The sequence below is a fragment of the Mobula birostris genome, chromosome 5 (genome assembly GCF_030028105.1).
Source record: "Mobula birostris isolate sMobBir1 chromosome 5, sMobBir1.hap1, whole genome shotgun sequence".
Classification (NCBI taxonomy): Eukaryota; Metazoa; Chordata; class Chondrichthyes; order Myliobatiformes; family Myliobatidae; genus Mobula; species Mobula birostris.
Genome location: NC_092374.1, coordinates 66,252,141 through 66,260,320, shown reverse-complemented (window position 1 = coordinate 66,260,320; position 8,180 = coordinate 66,252,141).

Below are 8,180 nucleotides of genomic sequence, written 5' to 3'. Positions count from 1 at the left end.
TCGTATGAGCAGCTGGTGCATATCACAAGTCTTGGTTATGCAACCACAATGCTAGGCAGACAATTTCTGAAGAGTATTAATAATAGCTGGTGTCACCTGTTAAGACACTGCCTAGAAGAAAGCAATTGCAAACTGTTTCTATAGAAAAAATTCCCAAGAACACTCATAGTCAAAGACCATGATCGCCTGTATCATACTGTACGAGATAGCGCATATGATGTTAATGAATTTCTTCCCACTTCTCAACATTGTGCTAGTAATTAACAGCCCACTGTAACTTACCCCTGAGTGGAAGGAAGTGGCTGAAAATCCAAGGGGGAGATAAGGGCACAAGACAGAGAATACATTGCATATAAATAAAGGGGGAAACAATTGATGAATTGTTCGCCAACATGAACCCGATGAGTCAAATGGCCTCCTGTGGGGTGATAAGTATCTTATAGGGAAAGGACTGGACAAGAGATCGTAGAATTTGAAAGGATAATACCACTTGATAATTATAATGTAATAACAAAATAGTGCTGTAGGATCAATACCATATCAATATCAATATAAACTTTGGGTTTACAATGCTTACTTTGAATTTCATATCTACAGTAGGAGGCGCATCTGAATGTTCAAACACCTTTCGTGGGACACTCTAATTGCAAACTTCCCGGAAACCTGTTTAGAATGGTACAAATTACTTAAACCCATTACTCAAACCCTGGATTGAAGCAGACCAGTTAGCACAACCCCATTGTCTTAATGTTTGGCAAAAATATTCGCAAATGTCTCATGGTCACCATTTTGAGAATCATATATTTTAGTCAGTAGGCAACCTCAGCTCCACAGACAGTGAGAAGGTATGCTTTTAACTTCCATCTACTGCTTGCAACTTGGAATACACAATAATAGCTGAAGACTGATTCTCGCCTAAATTAACATCTGCCATTTTCACGTAAATCCAGAATACTACCTACCAAAGCTCTCTGTATTAATATGGCCACATTAAAATACTAGAAAGAAAAACCTTCAGCAGTGAAGTTAAATAAATTTAAGAACTTTATTTCTCTGTCATGTATTCTGCAACACATTTTATTGACACATCCAGTCAAAATGGCATCAGTGTACAATGCTCCCTCAGCCGACATCTTCCAGATAGCTCATGAAAATGTCTTTTTTCCCCTTTTCTTACATCTGCTTTCACCTTAAGTGTATTTCTGGGACTGTTAGAGCCTGCAATTTACAGTTTAAAGATCATTTGAATGACCCAGCACTTTGCTGTCTCCAAGAAGATTCCAGGAAGCGAAAGTGTACTCAAACGTTCTCTATGTGAAGAAACTTCGAGACGCAGCACGAGCTGATGTTTGTCTGTGTTTCACTGGTTAGAGCATCCATTAATCGCTGAATGAAGTGTCAAGGAAGATTGAGACACCAAGGTGAGTGCGGATGGCGAGGGAGAGCTCAGCACCGATTGCCTTCCTTTTGACTGCTGCCAGAGAAAGAGTCTGTGAATGGCCTGTCTCTGTGTGGCTTGCTGTGGCAGGTGGGTAGGCCTCAACATTGGTGTGGTGCCCCTCTCTTTTGATGAATGTTGGTAATATCATAGGATGCTATCTTGGTTCTGCGTTTATGGATTGGACCATTACGTTTATGAGCTGTGGACTTTTTCCAGACTTATGGTTTTTATATGCTGTGTTATATTTTGTATTTGTCTGATCCTTTTCCATTTTGTTGCGCGGGGGAGGATTTTTGAGGGTTGATGTTAGTTCTTTTGTGCAGTGGAGGGGTTGTATTTTGGTGGTCAATGTTCTTGTTCTATTTTTGTGTGGGGGAGGGGTTTTGGTGGTCGATGATTGGAATCCACTTTTAATGCAGTGGGGGTGGATTTGTTCGTCTCTGAATGATTTTCATGTTCTTTCTTTGTTTCGTGGCTATCTGGAGAAGACAAATTTCAGAAATGTATATGGATACATGCTTTGATAATAAATGAACCTTTGAACCTTTTCAGCCTCTTTCTCAGTTTGAATAAAGGTCTGTGCAAGAATTCAATGGTTTCAATGCTTTTTCTTTGTCTTATTCAGTGATTAATATTCATAGATCCCTGAAAGTTGCCTCACAGGTGGATAGGGTAGTTAAGAAAGTTTATGGGGTGTAAGCTTTCATAAGTCGAGGGATAGAGTTTAAGAGTCACGATGTAATGATGCAGCTCTATAAAACTCTGGTTAGGCCACACTTGGAGTACTGTGTCCAGTTCTGGTCACGTCACTATAGGAAGGATATGGAAGCATTGGAAAGTGTACAGAGGAGATTTACCAGGATGCTGCCTGGTATAGAGAGTATGGATAATGATCAGAGATTAAGGGAGCTAGGGCTTTACTCTTTGGAGAGAAGGAGGATGAGAGGAGACATGCTAGAGGTGTACAAGATAATGAGAGGAATAGATAGAGTGGATAGTCAGCGCCTCTTCCCCGGGCACTACTGCTCAATACAAGAGGACATGGCCTTAAGGTAACGGGTGGCAAGTTCAAGGGGGATATTAGAGGAAGGTTTTTTACTCAGAGAGTGGTTGGTGCGTGGAATGCACTGCCTGAGTCAGTGGTGGAGGCAGATACACTAGTGAAGTTTAAGAGACTACTAGACAAGTATATGGAGGAATTTAAGGTAGGGGCTTATATGGGAGACAGGGGTTGAGGGTCGGCACAACATTGTGGGCCAAAGGGCCTGTACTGTGCTGTACTATTCTATGTTCTATATATTATCACCAGGGTACCCTTGTAAATCTTTTGTTGTACAATTTATAATGCAGAAATTAATTCAACATTAAATGCTATCATGGAACTTTGGTTGCTTTCTACTGACGCTGCAGTAATATCCTTATCTACGCAGTGGAGACAATTTGTCATCCAAATTTTCACTCAGAAATCCATCAGCAGCTTCTGATCCACGTCTCCTGTACACTTCTCATTTCCATTTCTTCTTGACTGATCCCCGCCTATCTAATTACTATAATTGGCAAAGGGCATTGCCACATCTTAAATTAAGCTTTCACAGACATTAAATTACAAGTAGATCATGGGGATGTATTTAAGGCAGCAGCGAACATACAAGCTTTAAGTACAATCTCCAGCATTACAATTACTAACCTACTCACATTCCTTTGGTTGGTTGCCACCAGTTTATAAATCATTACAAATACTTCACACTAATGGAAAGCAGATGGTCAATGTGGTATTGTCACAAAGCACCAATTCAATGATTTCAGTTCAAGGATGATGACTTTATAGCTCTGTAGTTGGCAACATTTCCAAATTCACAAATATCTCAAAATGAATCTGAAGCATCATGAAATTTTAACAAAAACCTTTATTCCTGAGATTCAGCTCATCTACACAACCATGTTTTCTTGGTCCACTTCTTCTCCTCACTATTTTACACTGATGATCTCCCCTCCAGTCTTTCAGTGCAGGTGAACAAACTCAATCGAAAACATTGACTATCCATTTCTGGAAGGTGCCAGAATAAGAAGGTGGAGAGAGGGGAAGGAGTATAAGCTAGAAGATGATAGGTGAAGCCAGGTGGGTGGGGAGGGGGTGACATGCTGTAAGAAGATGGAAGGTGATAGGGGGAAAAGCTAAAGAGCTGGCGAAGAAGGAATCTGTTAGGAGAGGAGAGGAGAGTAGACCATGGTTCATTCATGGTCAACCTCTGCTCTGGTTTTCTGCCTACTCTGGATCTTTACATCTCTAATTCATGACGCATCTTCTTATTCTAGCATTATTCGATGTTTATGATGTTACTTCAATCCAAGTGGTTACTTAGTATAGAACAGAAGAAGGCTAATTGGCCTACTGTATCCATGCCATCTCCCAGAAGATCCATTTCCCCTCCTTGATTCTCTGTACTCTGGCAAATTAATCCACCAAACATGCAAATCAACTTCCCTTTGATTCTTTCACCACTTATCTTTAGATGTGGGAGGAAACTGAAACACTAAGGGAAACCCTCACAGTCATAGGGAAAACACACAAACTCTACACAGATAATGCCTGTGGTTACATCGAACCCAGGTTGCTGGAGCAGATAACTCATGGTTCCATAAATGCTAAGATCTCCAGCTTTTTGTACGTTGTACATATCTAAAATAGTTTCAATGTAATGAACAATGCAAAACAGCACACAGGTGCATTATCAAAGATAAACAGAAACTGGATGACAACCAGATTGGACGAGAGGACTGGATGTAGGAATTTAGGGAATTAGGGTGCAAAGGCTTTTGGCAGCTACAGACATGGCTGGCATTGCCACACCAATTAAATCCAGGGGTGCTCAAGAAGCTAGAATTACAGAGCAGTGGGAATTTGGAGAGCTGGAGGATGGGTGGAGCCTACAGAATCATGGAGCCTAGGAATTATGCAGCTCAGGCCAAGCCCTTCGGCCCAACTAATCCACACCAACCATCAACCACCAGTCCCTTTTTAATTGTCCAGAAGAAGTGAAGAGGGGCGGGATGAAATACGGATTTGAAAATAAGATGCTATCGGACAACATACCTGCAAATTTTTAATGTTCAAAATATATATTGGGTTTATTTTGTGTAGGTATATTGCACTGACGCACACATCCAGTTGTAGTCCCAATCACTGCAGGCACTTCCAGGTGCAATTCCCCTCAGAGTGGCTGATGTTTTTGATGACATAATGTCATCAACATATGCAATATTTATCTCTGCCTTTTTGCAAAACAATGTCCAAAACGTCCTATGATCTTGATATTAATCCCCAGTAAAATTAAAGCAACCCATTGATCAGGCAAGCATGTAGAAAAGTTAAAGGATCCATCATTCAAAATTGTATTACACATTTCTGCCCCCATGCCCACCCACTCCCAGGCTCATTGCCTCCTAATGACCCCTTAACTCCATGACCAGTTATAGACTGTTGTATGGGAATTGTCTTTTCACAATGCAAGCATTCCTCCTCCTCCTGTTACTTGCCCTTCCCTTAGTTACCATCTCTATGACTTCCAAGGATACTGCACTTTCAGGATCTCCCTCATTTCCCAGCAGGCATCATGCTTATGACATGTCAGTCATGAACACTCCAGGCAGCTGCTTCTGGGAAAGGTACATGTAGCATTTTAATAAGTGACTTAAGATTAAATGGACTTCAAAATTTTTCTAAAAGCACTTACACCATATATGGGGAAGATTGTGCATTTTAGTACCAGGGCTAAAGGCTATCCCATGAAGCATACCATCTGGTGCAGTTTAAGTAAGTTCAAAGTAAATTTATTATCAAAGTACATTAAGGTTACCAAATACTACCTTGAGATTCAATTCTGTGCACACATTTACAGTGGAACAAAGAAATACAAACACTCAGTACCAACTTTATTAAGTTCTTTCTGTACCTAATAAAATGGACGCTGTGTGCATGTTCATGGTCTTCTGCTGTTGCCGCCCATCCACTTCAAGGTTTGATGTGTTGTTCATTCAGAGATGCTCTTCTACACACCACTATGGTAATGCGTGGTTACTTCAGTTACGGTTACCTTATTTATGCCTCGACCATTCTGGCCATTCTCCAGTGACTTCTTTCATGAACAAGGTGTTTTCACCAACAGACTGATGCTCACTGGATTTTTTTTCCTTTGTTTTTCACACCAATCTCTGTAAACTCCAGAGATCGTTGTGCATGAAAATCCCAGGGGAACAGCAGTTTCTGAGAAACTCAAACCACCCGACTGGCGCCAACAATGATTCCACAGTCAATGTCACTGAGGTCACAGTTCTTCCCCATTCTTATGCTTCTCATGAACAACTGAACCCCTTGATCATGATGGCATGCTTTTATGCATTGAGTTGCTACCGTGTAATTGACTAATTAGATATCTGCATTAACGAGCAGGTATACATGTGTACCTAATAAAGTGGCCATTGAGTGCAGAGTCAATGAAAAACTACACACAAAGTGCGACAAACAATGAATGTGCAAAAGAAAACAAACTGTGCAAATAAAATAAATAAATAATACTGTGAACATGAGCTGCGGAGTCCTTCGAAGTAAGTCCATAGGTTGTGGAATCAGTTCAGAGTTGAGGTGAATGAACTTATCTATGATGGTTGAAGGGTAATACTATTCCTGACACTGGTGGCGTGGGACCTGGGATTCCTGTACCTCCTTCCTGATGGCAGCAGTGAGAAGAGAGCCTGTCCTGGATGGTAGGGGTACTTGATGGATGTTGCTTTCTTGTGGCAGCACTCTTTGTATTTGTGCTCAGAGGTGGGGAGGGATCACACTGCGATGGGAGGCTGTGCTTAGCACCTTTTGTTGGCTTTTCCACTCTGATGGTGTTTTCGTACCAGGCTGTGATGTAACGAGTCAGAGTCCTCTCCAATCTGCATCTGCAGAAATGTGTCAGAGTTTTAGCTGACATACAAATCTGCGCACACTCCTAAGAAAGTAGATGTGCTGCCATGCCTTCTTTGTGAAGGCACTTACGTGCTGGTCCCAGGATGGATCCTCCAATGTGATAACACCAATAAAATTAAGGTTACTGACCCTCTCCCATCCTGATGCCCTAATGAGGACTGTCTCATGGCTCTTTAGATTCTTCCTCCTGTGGTCAATAATCAAGACTTTGGTTTTGCTGCTGTCGAGCAAGAGGTTGTTGTCATGACAACACTCAATCAAATTTTCGATCTCCCTCCTAGATGCTGATTTTTCATCACCTTTGATTTTCCAACAACAGTGGTGTCATCAGCAAACTTAAATATTGCATTACAGCTGTACTTAGCCACACAGCCAAACAGTAAGTATTAAGCAAGTAGAGCAGGGGATAAGCACACAGACTTGTGGTGCACCTGGGCTTATAGTGATTGCAAAGGAGATGTTTCTAGTCTGTACTGAATGGGGTCTACAAGTGAGAAAATCAAGGATCCAGTTGCACAAGGAAATATCAAGGCTCTAGGACCTGGAGCTTTGTGATTAATTTTGGAGGGATGGTAGTGTTGAATCCTGGGCTGTAGTCAATGAAAAGCATCCGGGTGCATCAATCTTTGTTGTTCAGATGTTCCAGAACTGAGTGAAGACCCAATGAAATAGCATCTGTTGTTGACCTGTTGCAACAGTAGGCAAATTGAAGTGGATCTCGTCACTCCTCAGGCAAGAATTGATTGCTTCTCAGCCAAAGTCTCAAAGCCCTTCATCACAGTGGATGTAAGTACTACTGGATGTCAGTCATTGAGGCAGGTTTCCATATTTGCCTTGGGTTACAGTATGATTGAAGCAGGTGGGTACCTCAGACTGCTGAAGTGAGAGGTTGAAGATGTCAGTGAACACCCCAGCAAGGTGAGTAGCACAAGTCTTCAAAACTCAACTGGGTACAACATCTGGGCCAGATGCTTTCCATGGGTTCACCTTCCTGAAGGATGCTGTCATGTCTGCCTCAGAGACTGAAATCACAGCATTGTTGTGGGCTGTGGGAGTTTGTGAAGTTCCTCTGTGTTCTGTCAATCAAAGTGAGCGTAAATGGGATTGAGCAAAACATTGTTGTCATTTACGTTGCTTGGTTCTGCTTTGTAGGAGGTGATGGTATTCAAGCACTGCCACAGCCATCAAGCATCCTCCTACAATTCCTTCCTGCTGTGGTCCAAGCTGTCAATTCTCATGTAAGATGACACTCCTCGTCGCCAGTCCTGAATATTATCGATCTAACCTTCAGCAGATTGGTGACTTCTTGGTTCATCCAGGGCTTCTGGTTGGGTAGAACTCTGAGTGACGTTGTGGGAACACACTCATCCACAAGTGCCTTTTCAAAGTCTGTGACAACTCTGCATATTCATTCAGATCCTCTGATGACTCCTTGAATATGCCCTGGCCCACTGACTTGAAGAAATCTCATAGCTGTTCCACTGCCTACCGTGACCTTACCTTTGGTGTCCTGTTCTTTCACCTCTGCCTCTATGCAGACAGGAGGAGTACATCTATACAATCATATTTCCTAAAATGGGGTCCAAGGATGGAACAGCAGGCAGTCTTTATCTTAGTGTAGCAGTGGTTGAGTGCGTTGGGTCCTCTGGTGCTACTGGTGATGTGCAGATGGTAAATGGGCAGAGATTTCTTCAAGCGGACCTGAATAAAGTCACCAGCAAGGACAAGAAAGGCATTAAGGTAGGCTGTTTCTTGTTTGTTCAT